A 27,614-nucleotide genomic window follows, 5' to 3' on the forward strand; every position below is an offset into this window, starting at 1 on the left:
GCTGTTAGGCTCCAGTAATTGCAAACACAGTTTTTGAGGCCAGTCTCTGTGGTTGTTCTAATATTGATAAGCCTCTTATTAACTGTCATTTCCCCTGGTTCTCTCTAATAAACTAGTTGGCTTATGGTTTAGTTTATTGCTCTCTTGAAGCTCCCAGACTTTTCTTACTTGCTTGCCACTAAATATCCATTGCTTTTTAGAGTAACCTTAGGCTTGAACTTCCCCACACTATGTTCAAAATAAAGTCAGTTCCCTTGGGAGAGCTTCAGATATCTCTCATCTTATAATTTGCTCTTTCCCTCGGCACAATCTCTAAATAATGACTCAAGTACTGGGAACAGGTAATATGGCCTGCGCCTCTTGGAGTATCATCCCTTATGTAAGAGCAGAATGCTGTGTAGGACAGTAGCTTTTGATCTTCTCGCCTTGTCTTTGCTAGCATGGAATTTTACCCTACAAATAAGCTGGATCAATGGATGTTGAGTTCCAATATTCTTCACCTGTCATGCTTGTCATAAAAGCTCTGTGTTATGAATGGGACTAGTTGGAGAAAGTGAATCCCTGCCTTGTTGGTCACACTTGCCTGGAATTTAGTCTCTGCAACACAGAGCAGGAAGATGATGAGAAATGCTCGTGGCCGGGCTCTCCTGTAGAGATATCACAGTCTGTGTCTGAGAGTTGGAGAGAGAGGGAGCCTTGCATTTTTGACCCCATCCACTTGGAGTGTAGTTTGAATCACACTAAGCTGGAGAGCAAAGGGAGGAAGCAGGTTGTGGCTCAAGCGACAGACTCTTGCTGTTTGTACTGAGATTTAGTAGACTTTCTTGAACAAATGTTTCCTTTTTTTCTGTACACCCTTAGGACAATTTTCATAAACTTCAAGTGGTCATTTTTTCTGTAACTTTTACCTGTTATGATTGTCTCATTGGAGAGGGGGTCTGAGAGCTCCTAATGTTGCCATCCTGGATGTTGTCTGTTACCTTTGTCTTTTAGCCTCTGGCACATGGAATAATTACTGAGATACTAAGCATACCATGAACAGAGAAAGTTTGGGAGTCTTTAAAGACAAGTTACTAAACCTATCCCCATCTCAAACTTTACATCATTAAAATAAAGATAATGATATACACCTCAATAATGTTTTTAGGATTAAATGAAATACAACTATGAGTGCTCCTGACACATAAGACACCAATATAAATTTGACTATTTTTATCTCATATGTTTTTATGAGGGTAATGTATATACTTTATGTAAAATGCTGTAAATATTATTATAGCTTTTAAATATTTTTCATACCCTACTCCATTTTGTTTCTTAATTCAGTCTGATAATAGAGTAACTGATATTGAGTGTCCTGTTTGTAGAGACATAGGTGAATTCCTGCATTTTGTGAAATTCAACATGTAGATATAAGTAGAAACCAGTAAAAGAATAAATGAAAATCAATGCTTCTGCATCCCTTTAAATCTGTGATCAAAGTAGAAGCCTCAGTAAATGATATTTCTTGGGGATTCAAACCCGATAGACAATAATTGTCCAACATGCCCTTGACCATCATATCTTCACATCTGGTAATTACTCACCAGGATTTTCTTAGCCTTGATCATTATTGCCTAATTTGGGTCCATTTAGAATGCCAAAGCCCAAGCAGCTTTAATGTATGAAAACCTGCTGTTTTATGACATGGAGAGCTCATTGCATTTCATTTTCTTAATTCATGTCAAACTTGCAAATGTTTTTACTTAGAAGAAGTAAACTACAGAGCCCTGAGTCTTTCTTAAAACACATTTTATCTATAAGCTCCAAAAATATTTTCTTAAATATTGTTTAGACTATGAATTGTTCGTGTGTTAGTTCTTATTTCACTAGCAAGAAATTTTCTAAGTCTAATATTCAGAATCTATGACCCAAAAGCTAATACAACTTTTATTTTGTTTCTTACTGGCTATACAATTGGGATTATGTTGGAAAGGTTGACGTGACATGATGTCTTTGAATTGCCTGTAAGCACTGTAATAATACTTAGGCACTATTCAGAATTGGGGAGTAAAATTGAAAAACTAAGAAAGGAAATAGAGCCGAATATTCGTAAAAGGAGGGAGAGAGGTATAGGAAGCAAAGGACACAAAGAATAAGATAAAGAATGAAAGATAAAGAGGAAATTCAAAAGTAGTATAGAATAGATAATGATAACATTTGTGGGGTTTACAAAGTGTTGTGTATATAGTTTGCCTGCCAGTCTTCTGCTTCTAGCAGGAAGCACTTAGCTGAAGAAAGAGGAAGCCACACCCACTCTAACTACATCGAAAGGAGGTGCATTATAAAGATCCTGTGAAATAGCATAGAATCCATTTGTCAGCAATGTCATTGGGCTTCATGCGGACTGGAAAGATATAGTTTCTTTTCTCTGTCTTTGGGGACATTTATTCTTTTCTCCTTGTTTCTTTCTTTGCACATTTCTTTCATTTAATTTTGCAAACTGGTTTTCTTTGTAAGCCCCTTAGTCTCTGCTCCTTCATAATTTCAGTCCATATGTGGCTTTATCTTACCTAAACGCCAGCATGGACCCTTTTTGCTGCATACTTCCCCATCTCTTCTTAGATTACTGACTCAGAATCACTGACCTAATTTCAAATTTCAGGTAGAGAGAATGTAATTGGCTGAATGTGTATAAGTTGTCTGCTTTTGGTCTAATTACTATGGGGGAAAGGATGAAGTCTGCGTTATGTTGGGCTGTTCTTATGAGGGTTGTAGGTTGAACTGGTTCTCTAAGAAAAGGAGAGACATATTTACATATCTATTATGTGCTATCTAGTAAATTCCTTGAGGGAAAAGATCATGTCCTATTAATTCCTTTCCCCAGCACCTTGCACAGTTTTAATATGAACATCGAACAAAATAATCTTCACTTCAAGGGCAATTTGCATTTGTGTCTCCAGGGGGCAGTGCTATTGACACAAATGAAGAAAAATTCCAGTCCCTACTTTTTTGATGGGTATCACCAAGGTAACTTGCCTTGAACAATGATTAACGTTTTTTGGAAAGTGAACTTTGTTGAGCAGACTTTGAAAATATTTTCCATACCTGGGAATGAAGCAACAATGATGTAACACCTGTCCATTTTGTAGACCAGTGTTCCAAAATTATTTTTAGTCGTTGAATTTATGCTAAAATTTTACCCAGAATACAAATAAATAAAAGATATAAAAATAGAATGCATACTTAAAGCAGGTGTAAAAAGTCAAGCTCTACCTATTAATCTTCTTTGTTCTGTTCATCCTCCAACAGGCCCACCCCTAAACTAGAGGAACCTCTACAGAACCCAAGGGCTCCAGAGACCATCGCTTTTATGTGAGAAGCAAGGAAATTTTATTCTTATTTGCTCAGTGTTTGAGTACATTTATAATTTTAAGTACACAAAAATATGATACAAAAGATTTTGTGAAGACATAGAAAAGGGTTTTATTGTATATTTTTTCCATTGCTGCAAGTTTCTTAGGTGTACAATTGAAAGAAACTCATTTGTTCAATAAACTTTTAATGAGCATTATTTGCTACATTCTATGCTTGGCAGTAAAATATGAACAAGACAGGACCTCTGTTATCGTGTGTCCAGAGTCTACACTAGAACTATGTGAAATAAGAACATTTTAATTTCATTACACTTAATGCAATATAGATACCTTACTTAGAACTATCAGTGGAAAGGAACTAGCAAACATTTCAATACTCAGAATAAGTTCAGGAGTTCATATTCTTCCACTCTCACCTTTCTCCTGAAACATGGAGTTAAGACCATTGTTGGTATAACCATTGGCTCTTGTTGTTTTTGCATGGAGTTTTTTATTTCTCTCCTTTTCTCCAATATGAATTGAAACATTGATTTCCCCAAAAAAAAGCAAAATATCTGAAAATGTTACAATTTTTATCACTAGGTTAATGTAACAATGTTGTGCTGAAATGAAAAGAAATAAATATTTCTGCTTATATTGAAAAATGTTATAGAACTTTTTAGTTGTGAGAATGCACTGTTGGAATGGCAAAATATTTTTTTATACTCAAATATGTTGTCTAAGACTAATGTATCTTCATAGAACTGTAGACATTAGAACTAAAAGGGAACTTAGAATTCATTGTAGGCATTATGATTGCCTACCAAATATCCATTCATCATATCTGAATTTGCAACAGAATTCCAGTCTTGTTCAGGGTGGAAATGTGCCCAACTTCAGCTAATGGAAGTACCATACCTCTAAGGGGCATTTAGAAACATTTGAGCATGTTTTAGAGTGTCAAAAGGACTAAGATAATATTGACATTCAGTCCCTTTGGGTTGTAGATGCTAAATGTCCTGGAATGTACAGAATTGTCCTGCATAACAAAGAATTTTCCAGCTTCAAGTACTACTAGTTCCCCCAGCAAGAAACGCTGGTTTAACCCAGTTCTGCTAATCATGTTAACCTCTTTGTCCAGCTTACTTTTTTTTTTTTTAACATCTTTATTGGAGTATAATTGCTTTACAATGGTGTGTTGTTTCTGCCGTATAACAAAGTGAATCAGCTATACATATACATATATCCCCATATGTCCTCCCTCTTGCGTCCCCCTCCCACCCTCCCTATCCCACCCCTCTAGGTGGACACAAAGCACAGAGCTGATCTCCCTTTGCTATGTGGCTATTTCCCACTAGCTATCTATTTTACATTTGGCATTGTATATATGTCCATGCCACTCTCTCACTTCGTCCCAGCTTACACTTCTCCCTCCCTGTGTCCTCAAGTACATTCCCTACGTCTGTGTCTTTATTCCTGTCCTGCCGTGAGGTTCTTCAGAAACATTTTTTTTTTTCAGATTCCATATATATGTGCTAGCGTACGGTATTTGTTTTTCTCTTTCTGACTTACTTCACTGTGTATGACAGTCTCTAGGTCCATCCACCTCACTACAAATAACTCAGTTTCATTTCTTTTTATGGCTGAGTAATATTCCATTGTATATATGTGCCACATCTTCTTTATCTATTCATTTGTCAGTGGGCATTTAGGTTGTTTCAATGTCCTGGCTATTGTAAATAGAGCTGCAGTGAACATTGTGGTCCATGACTCTTTTTGAATTATGGTTTTCTCAGGGTATATGCCCAGTAGTAGGATTGCTGTGTCATATGGTAATTCTATTCTATTTTTAGTTTTTTAAGGAACCTCCATACTATTCTCCATAGTGGCTGTATCCATTTTTTGTTTTTTTGTTTTTTTAACATCTTTATTGGAGTATAATTGCTTTACAATGGTGTGTTAGTTTCTGCTTTATAACAAAGTGAATCAGCTATACATATACATATATCCCCATATGTCCTCCCTCTTGCGTCCCCCTCCCACCCTCCCTATCCCACCCCTCTAGGTGGACACAAAGCACAGAGCTGATCTCCCTGTGCTATGCGGCTGCTTCCCACTAGCTATCTATTTTATATTTGGTACTGTATATATGTCCATGCCACTCTCTCACTTTGTCGCAGCTTACCCTTCCCCCTCCCCATATCCTCAAGTCCATTCTCTAGTAGGTCTGTGTCTTTATTCCCATTTTACCCCGAGGTTCTTCATGAACTTTTTTTTTTTTATTTGATTACATATATATGTGTTAGTATACAGTATTTGTTTTTCTCTTTCTGACTTACTTCACTCTGTATGACAGACTCTAGGTCCACCCACCTCACTACAAATAACTCAATTTCGTTTCTTTTTATGGCTGAGTAATATTCCATTGTATATATGTGCCACATCTTCTTTATCCATTCATCTGTCGATGGACACTTAGGTTGCTTCCATGTCCTGGCTATTGTAAATAGAGCTGCAATGAACATTTTGGTACATGACTCTTTTTGAATTATGGTTTTCTCAGGGTATATGCCCAGTAGTGGGATTGCTGGGTCGTATGGTAGTTCTATTTGTAGTTTTTTAAGGAACCTCCATACTGTTCTCCATAGTGGCTGTATCAATTTACATTCTCACCAACAGTGCAAGAGTGTTCCCTTTTCTCCACACCCTCTCCAGCATTTATTGTTTGTAGATTTTTTGATGATGGCCATTCTGACCAGTGTGAAGTGATACCTCATTGTAGTTTTGATTTGCATTTCTCTAATGATTAGTGATGTTGAGCATTGTTTCATGTGTTTGTTGGCAATCTGTGTATCTTCTTTGGAGAAATGTCTATTTAGGTCTTCTGCCCATTTTTGGGTTGGGTTGTTTGTTTTTTGATACTGAGCTGCATGAGCTGCTTGTAAATTTTGGAGATTAATCCTTTGTCAGTTGCTTCATTTGCAAATCTTTTCTCGCATTCTGAGGGTTGTCTTTTGGTCTTGTTTATGGTTTCCTTTGCTGTGCAAAAGCTTTTAAGTTTCATTAGGTCCCATTTGTTTATTTTTGTTTTTATTTCCATTTCTCTAGGAGGTGGGTCAAAAAGAATCTTGCTGTGATTTATGTCATAGAGTGTTCTGCCTATGTTTTCCTCTAAGAGTTTGATAGTGTCTGGCCTTACATTTAGGTCTTTAATCCATTTTGAGTTTATTTTTGTGTATGGTGTTGGAGAGTGTTCTAATTTCATTCTTTTACATGTAGCTGTCCAGTTTTCCCAGAACCACTTATTGAAGAGGCTGTCTTTCCTGCATTGTATATTCTTGCCGTCTTTATCAAAGATAAGGTGACTATATGTGCGTGGGTTTATCTCTGGGCTTCCTATCCTGTTCCATTGATCTATATTTGTGTTTTTGTGCCAGTACCATACTGTCTTCATTACTGTAGCTGTGTAATATATTCTGAAGTCAGGTACCTGATTCCTCCAGCTCCGTTTTTCTTTCTCAAGATTGCTTTGGCTATTCGGGGTCTTTTCTGTTTCCATACAAATTGTGAATTTTTTTGTTCTGGCTGTGTGAAAAATGCCAGTGTAGTTTGATAGGGATTGCGTTGAATCTCTAGATTGCTTTGGGTAGTAGAGTCATTTTCACAATGTTGATTCTTCCTTTCCAAGAACATGGTATATCTCTCCATCTGTTTGTATCAACTTTCATTTCTTTCATCAGTGTCTTATCGTTTTCTGCATACAGGTCTTTTGTTTCCCTAGGTAAGTTTATTCCTAGGTATTTAATTCTTTTTGTTGCAGTGGTAAATGGGAGTGTTTCCTTAATTTCTCTTACAGATTTTTCCTCATTAGTGTATAGGAATGCAAGAGATTTCTGTGCATTAATTTTGTATCCTGCTACTTTACCAAATTCATTGATTAGCTCTAGTAGTTTTCTGGTAACATCTTTAGGATTCTCTATGTATAGTATCATGTCATCTGCAAACAGTGATAGCTTTACTTCTTCTTTTCCAATTTAGATTCCTTTTATTTCTTTTTCTTCTCTGATTTCTATGGCTAAAACTTCCAAAACTATGTTGAATAATAGTGGTGAGAGTGGGCAACCTTGTCTTGTTCCTGATCTTAGAGGAAATGCTTTCAGTTTTTCACCATTGAGAACAATGTTGGCTCTGGGTTTGTCATATATGGCCTTTATTATGTTGAGGTAAGTTCCCTCTATGCCTACTTTATGGAGAGTTTTTATCATAAATGGGTTTTGAATTTTGTCAAAAGCTTTTCCTGCATCTATTGAGATGATCATATGGTTTTTCTCCTTCAATTTTTAATATGTTTTATCACATTGATTGATTTGCATATATTGAAGAATCCTTGCATTCCTGGGATAAACCCCACTTGATCATGGTGTATGATCCTTTTAATGTGCTATTGGATTCTCTTTGCTAGTATTTTGTTGAGGTTTTTTGCATCTATGTTCATCAGTGATATTGGCCTGTAGTTTTCTTTCTTTGTGACATCTTTGTCTGGTTTTGGTATCAGGGTGATGCTGGCCTCATAGAATGAGTTTGGGAGTGTGCCTCCCTCTGCAATGTTTTGGAAGAGTTTGAGAAGTATAGGTGTTAGCTCCTCTCTAAATGTTTGATAGAATTCACCTGTGAAGACATCTGGTCCTGGGCTTTAGTTCGTTGGAAGATTTTTAATCACAGTCTCAGTTTCAGTGCTTGTTATTGGCCTGTTTTTTATATTTTTTGTTTCTTACTGGTTCAGTCACAGAAGGTTGTGCTTTTCTAAGAATTTGTTCATTTCTTCCAGGTTGTCCATTTTATTGGCATATAGTTGCTTGTAGTAATCTGTCATGATCCTTTGTATTTCTGCAGTGTCAGTTGTTACTTCTCCTTTTTCATTTCTAATTCAATTGATATGAGTCTTCTCCCTTTTTTTCTTGATGAGCCTGGCTAATGGTTTATCAATTTTGTTTATCTTCTCAAAGAACCAGCTTTTAGTCTTATTTATCTTTGCAATCGGTTCCTTCGTTTCTTTTTCATTTATTTCTGATTTGGTCTTTATGATTTCTTTCCTTCTATTAACTTTCAGGTTTTTTTGTTCTTCTTTCTCTAATTGCTTTAGGTGTAAGGTTAGGTTGTTTATTTGAGAGTTTTCTTGTTTCTTCAGGTAGGATTGTATTGCTGTAAACTTCCCTCTTAGAACTCCTTTTGCTGCATCCCATAGGTTTTGGGTCGTCGTGTTTTCATTGTCATTTGTTTCTAGGTATTTTTTGCTTTCCTCTTTGATTTCTCCAGTGATCTCTTGGTTATGTAGTAGTGTATTGTTTAGCCTCCATGTGTTTGTATTTTTTTACAGATTTTTTTTCCTGTAATTGATATCTAGTCTCATAGTGTTGTGGTTGGAAAAAATACTTGATACGATTTCAATTTTGTTAAATTTACCAAGGCTTAATTTGTGCCCCAAGATATGATCTATCCTGGAGAATGTTCCATGAGCGCTTGAGAAGAAAGTGTATTCTGTTGTTTTTGGATGGAATGTCCTATATATATCAATTAAGTCCATCCTTTTTAATGTATCATTTAAAGCTTTTTTTCCTTATTTAGTTTCATTTTGGATAATCTGTCCATTGGTGAAAGTGGGGTGTTAAAATCCCCTACTATGATTGTGTTACTGTCAGTTTCCCCTTTCATGGCTGTTAGCATTTGCCTTATGTATTGAGGTGCTCCTATGTTGGGTGCATAAATATTTACAATTGTTATATCTTCTTCTTGGATTGATTCTTTGATCATTATGTACTGTCCTTGTTTGTCTCTTGTAATAGTCTTTATTTTTTTAATTTATTTATTTTTTAATTTTTATTTATTTATTTTATTTATTTTTGGCTGTGTTGGGTCTTCGTTTCTGTGCAAGGGCTTTCTCTAGTTGCGGCAAGTGGGGGCCACTCTTCATCGCGGTGCGCGGGCCTCTCACTATCGCGGCCTCTCTTGTTGCTGAGCACAGGCTCCAGACGCGCAGGCTCAGTAATTGTGGCTCACGGGCCCAGTTGCTGCGCGGCATGTGGGATCTTCCCAGACCAGGGCTCGAACCCATGTCCCCTGCATTAGCAGGCAGATTCTCAACCACTGCACCACCAGGCAAGCCCAATAGTCTTTACTTTAAAGTCTGTTTTGTCTGATATGAGTATTGCTACTCCAGCTTTCTTTTGGTTTCCACTTGCATGGAATACGTTTTTCCATCCCCTCACTTTTAGTCTGTATGTGTCCCTAGGTATGAAGTAGGTCTTTTGTAGACAGCATATATACGGGTCTTGTTTTTGTATCCATTCAGCCAGTCTATGTCTTTTGGTTGGAGCATTTAATCCATTTACATTTACAGTAGTTATCAATATGTATGCTCCTATTACCATTTTCTTAATTGTTTGGGTTTCTTATTGTAGGTCTTTCCCTTCTCTTGTGTTTCCCACTTAGAGAAGTTCCTTTAGCATTTGTTGTAAAGCTGGTTTAGTGCTGCTGAATTCTTTTAGTTGTTGCTTGTTTGTAAATGTTTTAAATTCAATGTCCTATCTGAATGGGATCCTTGCTGGGTAGAGTTATCTTGGTTGTAGGTTTTTCCCTTTCATCACTTTAAAGATGTCCTGCCACTCCCTTCTGGCTTGCAGAGTTTCTGCTGAAAGATCAGCTGTTAACCTTATGGGGATTCCCTTGTATGTTATTTGTTGTTTTTCCCTTGCTGCTCTTAATATTTTTTCTTCATATTTAATTTTTCATAATTTGATTAATATGTGTCTTGGCATGTTTCTCCATGGATTTATCCTGTATGGGACTCTCTGCACTTCCTGGACTTGACTATTTCCTTTCCCATTTTAGGGAAGTTTTCAAACTATAATCTCTTCAAATATTTTCTCAGTCCCTTTCTTTTTCTCTTCCTCTTCTGGGACCCCTTTAATTAGAATGTTGGTGGGTTTAATGTTGTTCCAGAAGTCTCTGAGACTGTCTTCAATTCTTTTCATTCTTTTTTCTTTATTCTGCTCTGTGGTAGTTATTTCCACTATTTTATCTTCCAGGTCACATATCCGTTTTTCTGCCTCAGTTATTCTGCCATTGATTACTTCTAGAGAATTTTAAATTTCATTTATTGTGTTGTTAACCATTTTGTGTTTGCTCTTTAGGTCTTTTAGTTCCTTGTTAAACGTTTCTTGTATTTTCTCCATTCTATTTCCAAGATTTTGGATCATCTTTGCTATCATTACTCTGAATTCTTTTTCAGGTAGACTGCTTATTTCCTCTTCATTTGTTTGGTCTGGTGGGTTTTTACCTTGCTCCTGCAACTGCTGTGTGTTTCTCTGTCTTCTCATTTTGCTTAACTTACTGGGTTTGGCGTCTCCTTTTCACAGGCTGCAGGTTCATAGTTCCCGTTGTTTTTGGTGTCTGCCCCCAGTGGCTAAGGTTGGTTCAGTGGGTTGTGTAGGCTTCCTGTTGAAGGGGACTGGTGCCTGTGTTATTGTGTATGGGGCTGGATCTTGTCTTTCTTGTGGGCAGGACCGTGTGCAGTGGTGTATTTTAGGGTGTCTGTGACCTTACTATGATTTTAGGCAGCCTCTCTGCTAATGGGTGGGGTTGTGTTCCTGTCTTGCTAGTTGTTTGGCATAGGGTGTTCAGCATTGTAGCTTGCTTGTTGTTGAGTGGAGCTGGGTCTTATCGTTGAGATGGAGATCTCTGGGAGAGCTTTCGCCATTTGAGAATTCGTGGAGCTGGGAAGTCTCTGGTGTTCCAATATCATGATCTTGGCTCTCCCACCTCAGAGGCACAGGGCTGACATCCGGCCGGAGCAACAAGACCCTGTCAGCCACATGGTTCAGAAGAAAAGGGAGAAAAAGGAAAGAAACAAAGAAACAAAGAATCAAATAGAATAGACTAGAATAGAATAAAATAAAATATTAAAAAATTATTAAAAATAAAATAATTTAAAAATAATAAAAAAAAAAGAAAGAAAGAAGAGAGCAACCAAACCAAAAAACAAATCCACCAATTGTAACGAGTGCTAAAAACTATACAAAAAAAAAGCAAAACGGGACAGACCGAACCCTAGGACAAATGGTGAAAGCAAAGCTATATAGACAAAATCACACAAAGAAGCATACACGTATACACTCACAAAAAGAGAAAAATGAAAAAAATATATATATCTATATTTTAAAAAAAGGAAGAGAGCAACCAAATCTATAAACATATCTACCAATGATAATAAACTCTAAATACTAAACTAAGACAAACATAAGACCAGAAACAAAGTAGATGCAGAAAGCAAGCCCCAAGTCTACAGTTGCTCCCAAAGTCCACCGCCTCAATTTTGGCATGATTCGTTATCTATTCAGGTATTCCAGAGATGCAGGTACATCAAGTTGATTGTGGAGAGTTAATCCGCTCCTCCTGAGGCTGCTGGGAGAAATTTCCCTTTCTCTTTTTTGTTCACACAGCTCCTGGGGTTCAGCTTTGGATTTGGCCCTGCCTCTGCATGTTCTTCACTCAGACTGGATGGGGTTAAAGTAGCAGCTTATTAGGGGGCTCTGGCTCACTTAGGCCAGGGGGAGGGAAGGGTACGGAATGCAGGGTGAACCTGCAGCGGCAGAGGCCAGTGTGACGTTTCAATAGCCTGAGGTGTGTTGTGTGTTCTCCCAGGGAAGTTGTCCCTGGATCACGGGACCCTGGCAGTGGTGAGCTGCACAGGCTCCCGGGAGGGGGGGTGTGGATAGTGACCTGTGCTCACACACAGCCTTCTTGGTGGCTGCAGTAGCAGGCTTAGCATTTCACACCCATCTCTGTTGTCCGCTCTGATAGCTGCAGCTCGTGCCCATCTCTGGAGCTCGTTTAGGCGGTGCTCTGAATCCCTTCTCCTTGCACACCCCAAAACAATGGTCTCTTGCCTCTTAGGCAGTTCCAGACCTTTTCCCGGACTCCCTCCCTACTAGCTGTGGTGCACTAGCCCCCTTCAGGCTGTGCTCACGCAGCCATCCCCAGTCCTCTCCCTGGGATCTGACCTCTGAAGCTGGAGCCTCAGCTCCCAGCCCCCACTTGCACTGGCGGGTGAGCAGACAAGCCTCTCGGGCTAGTGAGTGCTGGTCGGCACCCATCCTCTGTTTGGGAATGTCTCTGCTTTGCCCTCTGTACCCCTGTTGCTGTGCTCTCCTCTGTGGCTTTGAAGCTTCCCCCCTGCCACCCCCTGTCACTGCCAGTGAAGGGGCTTCCTAGTGTGCGGAAACTTTTCCTCCTTCACAGCTCCCTCCCAGAGGTGCAGGTCCTGTCCCTATTCTTTTGTCTCTCTTTTTTCTTTTGTCCTACCCAGGTACGTGGGGAGTTTCTTGCCTTTTGGGAAGTCTGAGGTCTTCTCCCAGCGTTAAGTAGATGTTCTGTAGGAGTTGTTCCACATGTAGATGTATTTCTGGTGTATTTGTGGGGAGGAAGGTGATCTCCACGTCTTACTCCTCTGCCATCTTGAAGGTCTCTTCCTTACTTTTTATTTAGTAAACGTGTGACCCAGTTCAGGATGGTGAGATGGAAGAGGGAGTACCCAAGCAGGTGAGTGTGATGGGAAATGTTCAGGAAAAATATAGCATTTCTTTGTGGTATAAAGTAGACCGATATGACTTGTTATTTACTGAAGTACATGTAATACATGGCACTATGGCTTGCCACAAGGAAAACCAAAAGGCATTGGCCAAATTTGGGAGAGTAGATATATGGTAGCACCTGGGTGTCTTTTGACGAGCATAACTAATATTTCTTATACTTTGAGGGCTCGACTTCTTTTTATGTGGGGAAAAAAAAACCCTTTGTTGTTTAAGCCATTATAGTTGGAGTTTTTGATACCTACAGTTGAAAATACTCTTGGTTGATAGAGCTTAGTAAACATATTAACTCTTCCCCACCTTAATTTCTTTTCTCTTTGAAAAAAACTAGGGATCAGGCATGTATAGTTACCTGAAAAAAGTTACCTAGTTATTTAATGGCAGGATGAAATACAAATACCTTTTTCTCCATTACTATTCTGGGGTTATCAAACTATGATGTGTGGGATTTTTTTCTCCCTTTTTCTTGAAAAAGAATTACGTATTTAATAATTGATTGCATTTGAAATCTAGACATACCTGATGAAAAATAATAAACATACCATGACATTAAAAAACAATATTCTGAATGTGTTTTAAAATTTAACCATTCTACATGGTTTATCATGTGATTTATGAGGGTAATAAAAATAGCCTTTGTGAGCAAGTCTTCCTAAATTCTCCTTCAGCAGGTGCAATAGAATTCAAAGCAGCTGGTTTTAAGCAGAAAAAAGACAAGGCAAATTCTCTAATCAAGTAGACTCTTAAAAATGAAAAATTATAAAATATTTTTATTTTATAATATAAATGTAAATTATATGTGTAAATGTATATGTGTCAATCATTTGTCAGTTATCTACCAAATGCATAATTAAATAAAAATTTAAAATATTTTGCATGATCTTGACTTTGCAGTAAAAAATACACATAGGAACATAAAGCTCCTAGATGATAACAAAGACACTATTTTACTATATACTTAAAATTTGATCCTTACAGAGCAATTGTTTTATCTTGTGGGAAGCCAGTAGGACAGAGAAAAGTCAGAATATGGTATTTTCTTACAAAGATGGTTAGCAAGCACTTACATAGAGATTTTGTATTTTGATATAGAGATTTCAACCTTGTGCACAACATAAAAGTACGATCACTTACGTTTTCCTGTGCATGGAATTGTGTAAGAAAGTAAAATATCATATTTGCAGAAGTGTAGTATCCATTAGAAAACCTAATGAAGATGAATTTGAAAGCTTCCAATAAGTCTCATTAGCTCAAATTCTTGAAAGGTTGAAGCCTGCTTCTTTTTTCATGCCCATTAAACAGATTAATGACAGCAAGATCCAAGACTAAGTTGAAAGTGATGAGGTAATGACATATTATATGATTCATGCAGAAAGGAAATTAAATAATTTTAGAGCTGCAGAAGATATTAAGGGTTATCTAGTTCAGTATTTATCATATTTAAATAATTTCAGGGACTCTTTTAAATAGAAACTATGTATCGTGAACTTGTGTTTTACTTAAATTATTCTCATTAAACATAACATAAATATGTATAAATTTGAAACTACATGTGCATTTCCAAAGCTTATAGCTTTTATATAATCATAATAGAAACAATCAGAAATCCCAATAAATATAAAACCAAAAACATTAAAATTAAATTATTTACTGTAATGTGTAATGTTATTTTACTGAAAAGAAATCATTAATGTTGAATTTAGTACTAGACAAATAGTCTCAGGTAAGATTCTTTATTAAATTCATTTGTACATTCTTTATCTCAAACAGCTTTGTTTATAATCACACATTGGTGGTAAGTTCTCATAAATTTTATATGATACTGTTTTTACCCTTATTCTTAAAAGATAATTTTAAAAGCTTTATAAATCTAGATAGATAATTATTTCCTCCCAAGGTTTTGAATTATTCTACTGTCTTCTGGCTTTCATAGTTGGCATTGATAAGTCTGCTGTCTAATTATCAGACTGTCTTTTCTCTTTGATGGTTTGAAAATATTTTCTTTGTTTTTGAGATTCTTTAGTTTCCTTATTGTGTCTCTCAACTTTTACTTATTTTTCATCCTGTTTAGGATAAATGCTCCCTGTTTATATAAATTCATTCTTTTTTATCAGTTTTAGAAAACTCCAAGTTGAATAGCTCTTTAAATATTGCCTTTCCTTCCTTCTCTTCCCCCTTGACCCCATTTGGATGAATATTAGCCTTTACATTTGACCCTAAAAATATTTTAAACTCATTAAATTTTTCATCATCTTTTCTCTTTTTGATGCCTTATGAGTAATTTCTTTAGCTTTATCATCCACTTCTTATACTCCTTATTCGGTTGAGTGTCGGCAGGCATTTAGCTACACATTTCTAATTAAAACAATTATATTTTATTTCTAAAGTATAATTTGATTTGTTTCATTTCCTGATACTTTTTGAAAATAAAATGTTGCTGTTTCTTTTTCATTATACCATAAATAGTTATTCTGTTGTGTCTAGCTATTAACTCTAATTTATAATTTCCTTTTGGGTATAAATCTTTTTGTTGTTTCTGCCAAATAACACGCATGAAGTCTTGTTTTTGCTGTGTTTATGAGCTCTATTTATGAACTCATATGTGACTGATTTTGCTCTGTGGAAAATCTGAGGCCTTGAAGATGCATTTCTTTGGAAAGGATTGTATTTGCTTTTGCTGAGAATTTGAGGGAATTACTGACTTTTGGAAAACTTAGTCCCCCTTTAGGGTCCCAAGCAGAATCTGGGAGTGTCAAGTTTATTTCCCTTGCATAGACGTTGCTGAGAATGTCCATTTCAATTCTCCCTCTTATCCTCCAGATTGCTTACTGTATTTGTTTACTTAGTTGTTGTTTATTTGGCTGTTTGAAGGTTTCTCTTATTTCTTCTGCAACCATCAATGTGACCAAAATTACATTTGGTGCAGCATCTAGTTGTTCTGCTGTGGAAATGTCACAGGCTTATCTAGTCCACTAAATGGCTGAAAGTGGAAGTTTCCTAGGTTATAGCATTTTTGACACAAAATTTCTGTTTTTAGCAAATAACTGTAAGACTGTAGAAGTAGATTAGTAAAGTCTTCATTTTAAAAAAATAACATCATTTTGAAAATAACTTGACTAAAATTCAGTTTATTCAACTTTATATTCCACTTGGAACTTGTTGGCATCTAGTCATTGTAATTCTAGATTCAATCTAGTTAAATGGCCAAAACTATTATCAAAATATGCATCCAAAGCTAACCACTTAAAATCAGTTTATTGGTCTCTGTGGGACAACTATGAGGAAGCAAACACCTACTGGCAACAGGCTTTCTTCCCACACTGAAGTCATGCTATGTATACGACCTTTTACTCATTAAAAAAATTATTTATTGAATGCCTACTTATGTTCCAGGCATGTTTTAAGCTCTGGGGTTACAGAGATGAACAAAAAAAAGTGCATGGCCATTGTTCTTACATTCTAGTGATGAAAGACAGATAGACAATAGCCAGTAAATAAATAAATAGGACAAATCAGAAAGTAATGCAATAAAGAAAATAAAGCAGGGTGGTGTGACCAAAAGTGACTGAGAAGGGTACAGTGGACTATTTGGATTGTATTATGGTGATGGCTTCCCTGAGGAGGTAGGAGTTGAGGTGATGACCTGTAGAAAGTGTTTAACAAATGCTTCAGCAAGTGCAGTGCCCTGAGGGAAATGGAGGTTGGCATGTTCCTAATGGTGAGGAACAAAAAGAATGTCAGTATGATTGTAGCATAGTGATCTATTCTTAAGAGTGTTATGACATTAAAAAGGTAAATGAGAAGGGAGATTTCAAACCATGGAGATGTGTTTGGATTATATTTTAAGTGCATTGAGAAGACTTTAGTTTCAACTAGTTGAATGATTATTTATATAATTATATGTTTATAATTCATAATTATAAATATATATTAAAATCTCAATAAATTTATAATAATTATATTATTTTAATATTGTATACAATTATAATCATTTTCATGAATATTTTAATAAATATTATATTAAATTATATCTTACATGGACTTAAGGACCACCTCTAAAAATTGTTAAACTGTTGCCAGAGAAGTAAGGGAGGTTGTAAGCTAGTCAGACACCTGAAATAATATCTCTTTATTGATCATCTTCATCAGATTACATATTGGATATTTTATTCCAAGAATCTTTTAGCCTTTCTTTTTGAACAGCTATATTGTTGTAAAATTGACATACAACAAACTACACATATGTAAAGTGTACAATTTGAGAAGTTTTGACATATCTTTACACCTGTGGATCCATCATCACAATCAAGATAATAAGATATCCATTACCCACAGAAGTTTCCTCATGACCCTTTTTAACCCCTCATTACCACTCTTCTCCCCGATCCCAGGCAACTCCTGATCTGCTTACTTTCACTACTGGTTAATTACATCACTATGTATTAAAACTTTATGTAAATTGAATCACTCAGTATGTACCTTTTGTTTGATTTCTTTTACTTAGAATAATTATTTTCAGAAGTATCCATGTTGTAGCAAATACCAATGGATTATTTCTTTTCATTGCTGAAGAATGTTCCATTGGATGGATATAACACAATTTGTTTATTCACCTGTTAATAGACATTTGGATTATTTTCAGATTTTGGCTATTACAAATACAGATACTTTTAACATTTGTATACAAGTCTGTGTGAACATGTGTGTTCATTTCTCTCAAGTAAATACTTAGATGTGGATTCACTGGAACATAACTTTGTAAGAAACTGCCAAACTGTTTTCCAAAGTAGTTGTACCATTTTTCATTCTGACCAATAGTGTATGAGAATTCCAATTTCTCCACATTTTCAACATTTAGTATGGTCAGTCTTTTTAATTCTGGTCAATCTAGTAGTTATGTAATGGTATCTCTTTGTCATTTTAATTTTTATTTCTTTATTGACTAATGATGCTGATCATCTTTCATGTGCTTATTTGCTGTCCATATACCTTCTCTGGTTAAATATCTGTTCAAGTAATTTCTTATTGTTGCTTTAATCAATATGCAATGTTGTCCTAGTAGTAGATGTTACAGGAAAAGAATATTTTTATTTTTTCTCTTCCTCTTTTAGTCATTTATTTATTAATTCAGCCATTCAGTCAACATGAGTTAAATGAATATCTACCAGCTTCCAAGCTCTGGGGATATAATGAAGCATGGGATTCTGTATCTGCTCAATCAGCACGTACAAAAATTATCTACTAAAATCCAGTGTAATTATAATGTATTCCCCTTGCTTATTACTCTGCAGTTTATGATTCACTTATGTGGATGCTTTCCATAAGGTTAAGAGATAAGTATGATATTAAGATACATCAGGTTCTGCTTCAGTTTTCAAAGAGCTCACACTACCCTTGGGAAAGCAGATAGAGGATTGAAAATATGGTAGCAGAAACTAAATTTCAAATAAAAAGTACTCAAAAGAAATGTCCTTGTAAATATTCAGAGAGGGTTTCCTAGAGAAAGTTGGACTTTTAACTTTTAGTAATTTACAAGAAAATATCAATAAGTGAATAATATGAAGAGGTGAGATTAGTGAGGTAAGAAGCAGCAATATTAAGTTTTTAAAGAGCAAAGAATATGCTGGGCCAATTGGACTGACTAGTTTCCTGGAAGTCGTGAGTTCAGGATTCAGTGTTATCCTGACCACAGGCATTTGATAATATGTGAACAGTTTCTCATTTTAGAACATGAATGCCTATGAAAGACTTATTAATGACATTTATAATAAAAGAGTTTAATATTCTTGGAAATCATCATCACCTGTAAATGCAGGGTTTGGAAAATTTTTTGGTAGTTTAATGGGATTTTTAGTTATATGAGATTATCTTGTAGATTTTATAACCTCAGTTAAGGTATAGTGCTTAGCATGGAAAGTAAAGAAGACAGAGGACTGAATAAACCACTATAAATTTTATTTATTTTTAACCTTACAGATATCTTTAAAGACATTTTTAACTTTATAGACATCTTATATTCCACTCTGCTGTGGAAGTTTTACTCTTCAATTTGCTTCATCCTGGAACAGCTAAAACAACATTCTGAAATCTTGGGGAAGTGTGATCTCTGGCCTCCTGTGGTCAGAGAATTTTTTTAAGTCTGTGCATGCTCTATGCTGGATTGAACACTCAGGGCTTTTAATTAGAAACTCTCTGGCAAAGGAGAGTCTACTTTATTTATCTATCAGTTGAGAAAGAGGACATGTGCTAGAGGTACTGATAATACTTATTCTAATGAAATGGACTGGGACATATGGAAGCTTCAGGCTGAAGGTCATTCACTCACTAATATATAGCTTTTTTCTTTTTCACTTTTCCTCTTTTTTGTGTGTTTGTGATATGGTAAAGTGTCCTAGTGCTATCTACTTACTACAAAAGTGAGATCTTGGAAGGAAAAAACTACAGAAATAAATAATTGCCTTTTATGGCTTCCTGTTTTCTGCAATTTCAAATATAAACTTAAAAAAAGAATATAATTAGAAAGTACTCTACAGTATAATAATATGACAAGGGGATTCTACTATAATAGAATGAAGAATATTCACTTGAAGTGAAAGAAGAATGTTTATTAGAAATGATATATTTTTAATATTTTTTATTATTTAAATATTTTTTATTTAACCTTGACATATTTTGAATTATAAATTCATACAAGTAGATTTGTTCATAATACCAAAAACAACCATGCAGGAAGATAAATAAGACAAAGTTAAAGACACACACACGCACATACACACAAACAAACACACATACACCGTGATGAAAACAGATCAAAACTTCCAAATATAGGTGAAAAATCATCAATTCATGCCCTATGGATTAACTGGGTGGTATCAGACTCATTCACTTCATAGTAGTTGTCTCCTGAAGAACATAATTTTTTCTGTGACATATCTGAGTCTACATATATGCTATAGATTGGATGTTGTATCCCACCAGATTCAAATGGTACAACCTAATTCCTAATGTGATGGTATTTGGAGTTGGGGCCTTTGAGAGGTGATTAGGTCATGGAGGCAGAACCCTCATGAATGAGATTAGTGCCCTTATAAAAGAGGCCCCAGAGAACTCACTCATTCACTTATGTCCTGCGGGGAAGAGTAAAAAGATGGCTGTCTATGGACCAGGAAGTAGGCCCTTACCAGGCACTGAATCTGCTGACACTTTGAACTTGGACTTTCCAGCCTCCACTACTGTGAGAAATAAATTTGTTATTTATAAGCCACCCAGTTCTACGATATTTTGTTATAGCAGCCTGAATGAACTAAGACACTAACTGATTGTTATGGATTTCTAATATATTTCAGGACAAATTTCCCATGAAAGAATTCCTTTTAATATTCCAGTTCTAGGGAATTCCCTGGCAGTTCAGTGGTTAAGACTCTGTGCTTCCAATGCAAGGGGAATGTGTTTGATCTCTGGTCGGGGAACTAAAATCCCACATGCTGTGAGGTAAGGCCAAAAAAAAGTATTAAAAAAAAAAAAATTCAAGTTCTAGGGAATTTTGGTGATCCAGTGGTTAGAACTCTGTTCTTCTACTGCAGGGGACACGGTTTGATCCCTGGTTGGGGAACTAAGATCCCACAAGTTATGGGGCCACAGTCACTTAATGGTCATGATGTTTATAATTTGTAATTGTAAATTGTAAATAATATGTAATTGTAATTTATCATTTCATAAATGATAAAACTTAAGCATATAAACTTTGCGTCAAATGCTGAAAATACATTTTCTGTTTGTGGGTTTGTTCTTCAAATATATCTATCTGTGTTGCTCGAGAGAAACAGGATTTGACTTACCTCATATATGAATCCTTTTTTAAAATGACCTTTTCAGGTTTGCCTGAATTAATAACATGTATGCAGTTTTATTGTGTTTGGGACTATTAATTTAAAAGATTCAAAATTTGAACTTTAAAGGAGGCATCTTAGAAATACTGAAGCGGAAAAGGAATTTTCCATTTTTGGTATTTCAAATCTAACAGGGTTTGTTTTGTTTTGCATAGGAATGATTTTATTTTCTTTAAAAAAGAACTGCATTATTTGAATCCGATCTTTTTGGATAATTTTTTTTTATTGTAGTAGGAAAGACCTAGCTATTCCTTAATGTGAACTTCTCAACCCAAAATGTTCTCTAAACAAAATTCAGGCATTTGCAATACAAATAAAAGGTTATTTGTGCTTGATGTATGAAATTTATTTAAATTCAGCCTCATTTTCCACAAGATTTGAAATGCCTTGGACAGAGCATCAAGAACAAGGAATAAAAAAAAAAAAAAAAGAACAAGGAATATTCGTAGAGCAAAAAATAAAGATAAGATAAAAGAAAAATACAAACTTGTCATCCCAAGGTCATACATACTCATTAGAGCTGATAGTTGAATTTGGCTGTAAACTTTCAGGCAATCACGGTAAGGAAGGAGACCTGAACTGTTTCCATCAAATTCATTGTTATAATTTTAAAAGTATATCTATTCCTGTCCCTTAATTCTCAAAGAAATTTCTCATGGAGAATTTTATATAGGAAATGACAAATGGTATGATAATGGATTTTTTGTAGTGACAAACTTCTTTGATTAAAGAGGGCCTAACACTGAAACATAACTCCAGGAAGGTGATTCTAGGTTTCTAATGGCAATATAATACAAATTTGTAGTCTTCTGGTGGTTTGGCTTGATCTAAGGAACAAATGCGGAATATATGGAAGAGTGGCTAGACTGTAATTTCTACAAATCATCTGTCATAAACCTAAATTTTCAAGAGAGGTTAAGACTCCTTTTCTAGACTGGAGCCAGATAAGACACTATAGGTAAAAATCTTGGTATGTTGACTATTCTAGTAAGCTTTATTATTTGTTTGCAAAGGGTCCTAGATATTAGTAACCATATTTACCTCCTGGAACTTTTCAGTAGCTAACTGTGGAAGAAAAATGTGAAATTGGGAGATGTTAAGATGGACTGGCCACTGTTGTTTGTCAAACTCATGAGGCTTGTATGAGTAATTTATTCCTTTTCATGATGAATCAGTATTCTTACAAATTGAATATGATTAACCTCACTATGAGTTTCCTTTTTTCAAGGAGTATATCAGTTATAATGTTTTTTGATTATAAATAATGAAAAATATGATTCAAACTGGTATAAATATCAAAGTGAGTATACTGGCTTATGTAGTAGGCAGAATTCTATGAAGATATCCCAAGATTTCCAGTACCTGGCATATACTCTCTCCCAATTATTCAGTCAAACATGAATCTAGATACTGCTGTGAAGGGGTTTTGTGAATATAATTAAGGTGTCAAATCAGTTGATCTTATGATAGAGAGATTATCTGGATGATTCTGAACTAGTCATATAAGACGTTTAAAAGTAGAAATTTTTTTAAAATGGCTGGTTGAGGAAATCAGAGATTGGAGACACAGGACAGACTTGAAGAACCATTGCCTACTTGAAAAAAGAGGGAGTCATGTGGCAAAGAATTCAGGCAGCCTCTAAGACCTGAGAGAACTTCATGGTTGACAGTCAGCAAGGAAACTAGGGATCTTAGTCCGACAACCACAAGGACCTGAGTCATGCCAACAACAAGAATGAGCTTGTTTTTAAAGAAGTGGATTTTTTTCATAGAATTTTCAGGGAATGACTCAGTCTGGCCAGAACATTGATTTCAGCCTTATTATATCCTGAGCATATCTGTGCTAAACTTCTGAAATACAGAACTGTGGGCTAATAAATGGGTGTTGTCTTAAGCTTCTATTTGTGGTAATTTGTTATAGAGCAATAGAAAACCAGTACAGCTACATCCCTGAAAATCCCACTGTTAGAGTAGGGTCATCTTCAGATGTGATTTATAAGAGTTCTGGCTCCATTCACCTGAAGTTCTCATGGCTCTGTTCCCATGTTTTCCTACTAGGGGAAAATTGGCTGCAATAGCTCCACTTTCAAATCCATACACTGCACCTTCCAGAAGCAAAGAGACACTTTCTTGAAATACTTCAGCACACAGCATTCCCCAAACCACCTTGATGATTCAGGTTGGTCCAATCAGTGGCAAACCTGGCACTGGCTTGGTGAGGCAAACTTGGAAGCCAAATTTCAAAATGGCCACTTGAATAAGTTTATGTCAAATTATATACAGAATTTCTCATTTTTCTACCTCATCCATGCAGGTAAATGTAGTTCTTACGAGAGGAGCTGAATTTCTGTACTAACTGCATAACTGTAGAATTATGCTTTCCATTATACTTTCTCATATATTATAGCTAATTAAGTGAAATACCCAGTTTTTCTACTTCCGAGAAAGTGCAAGTTTATTTCTAATACTTGGCTCTGGTATTTCCCATTTATTTACCCACTAAGTATAAACTTCCAAAGTATGCTTATTTATGATTAAGTAGCCTGTAATCCATTCCACTTTTCAATGACAAACCTTTATTCCCCCCCAGATTATAGACTGTTTAGCTTAGTAGATTTTCTCCCCAGACTATATATTTGTTTCTTTCTTGGTAAATCAGAAGTCTGGGATCTTCAGGCCAATATTCTGCATGAAGTTGCTATATCACTCTATTCTTTCACAGAGTGTAGAAAATTTCAGAAAAAAACATGAGAATGTTGTACCTGTCTGATTGACTTTTTTCTTACCCTTGTCCCCAGACATAAATTCATTATTAGCTAGGTTGTATGAGTTATTGATTCTCAATATAACCTTAAAACTGCTTTGAGAACTTGAATTGGTCAGAATGGTCTCCTGATGAATTGTTTAATAATTCCTAATGGGATAAACAAGAGTATATCTTGTCTGTCTTCTTAATGTATCGTAATGTTGCAGTGATGCTTTCAAATGAGTTCTACCCATATGTTCCCTATTAATAGTTTCACTGCTATCTCCAACCCAGGAACATTACACATAATAGAGAAAGATAAGCATTTGCCTTTACAATGTTGACAACAGAGAAAGGTCAAAAGCAGAAAATGACTCTTATTAGTCAATTAACTCTGCTATCTGATTAGTGTCCAGGAAGAATGATTTAAGATAAACCTATCCCAAATCGATATCAGTTTTGGAAACTGTTCTTCAATATTTCACTGAATTAAAACTATGAAGTATTTGTGCAAGTCAATTCTTCTAGACACTGAGGCATATATTTTGCAATGAGTTTAAAGAATTCATGAGAAGTTATGTTGCTCAAAATTAGAAGTTATATGACTGCAATGTTGACACTATTTTATATATTTACTAATTATATGTGCTTTAAATGTTTTCCAGCCAGGCTAAAATTATTAGTACTACTTCTCCATTTATGGAACAAGCCCAGGAGTCATTCTTTAAGAAAATGTTAGTTTTGTTCTCCCATGTTTTCATAACTTATCCTTGTACTGAAATTGAGAAGCTTGATATTTAAGTATGGGTGGGGGTTCTCAAATTTCATTAGGGAATGGGTTTCCTAGTTTTAGTCTGGCTGACAGTGGAACATATTAAATCTGTCTATCATTTACACCCAATAATCAGCAAAAGCCTAGTTCCAAGAAATGTTGTGTATAATTCAGGTTAAGCTATACAGTTACTGAAAACATTCTTGCATTGTATTGTTTTACATCCTCCTCATTTCTTTTCTGATGGCCGTGTTAATAGGTGTTATAACAAAGGGACTAATAAAACATGTCAATATACTTACTTAGGGTCTGTGGTTGAGGAGAGAGCGTGGAATGTTATAGATAAGGCTTACCACATGCCAGTGTCCACTGAAGGTATTTCTCCTCCTTTTCAGTTCCAGGAAGATCTGAGATTTTCCTAAGCAACTGGTTTGTTTTATTTTTTTTGGACAATATGAATGGCATAATTTATTATGTTTCTTTCTTTCCTTTGATTGCTAAAATACTAAGTCCAATTTTTGTTTTCCTCTCACTGACATGTGTCTTACTCCAAATATTTTGCTTACCAGTCTTAGTCCTAGCATTTGACTTTTTCTATTTATTCTCCTTTTGACCTCATTTCCTCATTCTTTTTTTTTTTTTTTTTTGGTCTCATCATATAGGATATCCTTAATGAATAAATGGTCTTTTTCTATTTGAAAAGGTCAACCTCTCTGATGGTAAGCACACCTCTAGGAAAATGATCTATAGACACATGAGCTAGATAGGAATACCTATTTAGTTAGCCAGATCAACCCTGGTGGTGAACGACTGGACAGATGTCTAAGGCAGACTACTATCACAGGTATTGTTCATTGAATTTGTTTGTTTCCTTATTTTTCCCCCCCCAATAGGGGCTAGTCTCACATCTTTTAAGTAATAAATCTTTTAAACAGAGTTCCAAATATGATGATATAGCAAGGCTGGTGTTGCTATGTTAATACAGTCTGTATCAGTAAAAGAGAACTCCACATTTGTGTTATATTTCTAGAAAATATAATATTAACATATAGAAATTAAACCACAATATAGGTGCAAATATTTTTCATTGCATCTTAATAATGGGTATTATGTTAATATAGTGATTCTCCGCCTTGGTGATGAAGAAAAAAAAAAATGACACCAGGCCAATGTTCATCTAATAAGAAAAATAAATTCCTGGCCCAGGTCCACCTAATCAAAATCTCTAAGAACGTAGCCTGAGGATAGATATGTATCTTATATCTTATTTATGTTATATATAAGATATTTATTTTATTTTGTGTATATATATATATATATATATATATATATATATATATATATATATATATATGAAATCTCCAGGGATTATTCTAATGTGCAGATAGATTTGAGAATCACTGGGTTAATAATGTATTATCGAACAACGGAATAAAAATGTTATTGAAAACCTAGCTCCAGAAGACAGCTCTGTCTCTGGACTGTTGAAGAAGAAATGCTGGTAGCTTTATATATATTTGTGACATATTAATATTCCAAGGCACAAATAAAGAAAATGAGTGTGAGATTTTAGAATTGTTTTTTTTTAAAGACCTTGTTTCATGTAAAAACAGAGAACAGCATGGTACATTCCGTTTTGTAATATGGGAGTTGAAAATGACTTTTCTTCCTCAGTGGTCTGAGAACCTAGACTGTTTAAAATAGAGATCATCCTTAGAAGTGAGATTTTGCTTTCTGAGTACTAATCTGAAAAGTTTAATGGTAGAAGAGGGAGGAAAGAGAACAGGCCTTAGAGCAACATCTTCCCCCATCTTACTGGTGACTCAATTTTTTTTTTAATTGTGCCAATTCCCAGAGAGACTCATTATAAAGCCGAGATTGAAGGAAGTAATTAATTCAAGAAGGTTGATATTGGTTTTGATGCACCAGAGACTTTCGGTTAGTCTGCTGGAGTGTGAAAATAATGCTGTGGACTGCAAGCTAGAAGCAGGGAGAAATGACGCACCAGTCTTTTCGAACACATCTAACAGCATACACAATTTTAAAATGCTGTCCCTTTGTAAGAAAACCTATCTTAATTAGGAGAAGCCTGGAAAAAGATCAACCATTTAATCTTTCTGTTTAGTAGGACAAATGTGTCCTTTTCAGAGACCCATGATAAAAGGTGACTGAGATTTTTTTTCTACAATTCTGAAATATATTCTCAATACAGTAATTACATTTTCAGGATCTATATTTCATGTGTCATTAGGAACTGCTCCTTCCAGCTGGTTCCAAATGCTCATGACTTCCTTATGGAGTATTAAAAGTATAATAAGAAATGATGCTTTAAAGCATTTCTTTAGAAATTTAGAAATTTTAGAGTATTTTTTTTCTCCAGCTCCATTGATATTCATACAATTCAATTTAAAAAATACTTTTTCACAAGAAATCTCCTTCTTTAGCTATATGTCATTGAAAAATTTTGCAGTGAAGTGTTCTGCTGTGGGGTGTTATCAATCCCATCGCTTATCTGGATTTAAGATCACATACTGTTTAAATGTTTACAGTTGTTTAATTTTAGTGGTTTATATTATTAATCCTGATTCAAGATTATTCTGCCATTAATTTCTTTGAGGTTATTTAGTAACCAAAATAAGAAGTTATAAGGCCCTGCTTTGTGCAATTCAAAATAAAATCATAGAAAGTTAGATCCAAAGAGTCCATACCCTCATTATTTTATTGACCTAGAACCTGAGAATCAGAGAGGTGAAATAATGCTAACAGAGTACTTAAAAGCAGACCTAGGATAAGAAACCATTTTCTGAAAAATACAGAAAAAGGACCTGACTTTATTGAATGTTCAGTTTTTGCCATGGGAGACTGATATTATAATTCCTGCTTAGCAAGATAAAGAAACTGAGGTCCAGAGAGGTTAAGCAACCTAACTAAGGTTCCCAGGATGGTGAATTTCAGAATTCAGATCAGATCCCCTGTCTAAATCCAGGTTATCTCTTCCCAAAGCCCATGGAAAAGCAGTTGTCTTTCAATCACAGGACTTGCAAGATTCTACAGTCAACACAAATAGAGCAGAAAAAACTAAGTGATGTTCATTTAGGCTATAGTATTTAAATAAGTCAGCAGATTATAGTAGTAAGATCCAGTAAGAGCAGAGCAGGAAGAAAAAGAAAAAATGTTTTCTTCCTTCCTTCCTCCCTCCCTTCCTTCCTTCCTTCTTTCCTCCCT

The 27,614-nt window shown here is 35.4% G+C and overlaps 1 protein-coding gene and 1 long non-coding RNA gene across 4 annotated transcripts in view; one reads left to right on the forward strand and one right to left on the reverse strand.

The window, feature by feature from the left end:
• The window catches only part of NAALADL2 (N-acetylated alpha-linked acidic dipeptidase like 2), a 1,434,969-nt gene that overhangs the window by 197,077 nt on the left and 1,210,278 nt on the right, over positions 1-27,614 (forward strand). For all 3 annotated transcript variants that reach the window (XM_082458958.1, XM_082458959.1, XM_082458957.1), the window contains exon 2: positions 3,292-3,354. The gene's annotated coding sequence lies outside the window, so the exon portion shown is untranslated. The remainder of the gene's footprint in view (positions 1-3,291; positions 3,355-27,614) is intronic.
• LOC309659402 overlaps positions 1-27,614 on the reverse strand; it is a 103,626-nt gene that overhangs the window by 56,878 nt on the left and 19,134 nt on the right. The window lies entirely within an intron of this gene.

This window comes from Balaenoptera physalus, assembly GCF_965194825.1.
Source record: "Balaenoptera physalus genome assembly, chromosome: 4".
NCBI classification, from domain to species: Eukaryota; Metazoa; Chordata; class Mammalia; order Artiodactyla; family Balaenopteridae; genus Balaenoptera; species Balaenoptera physalus.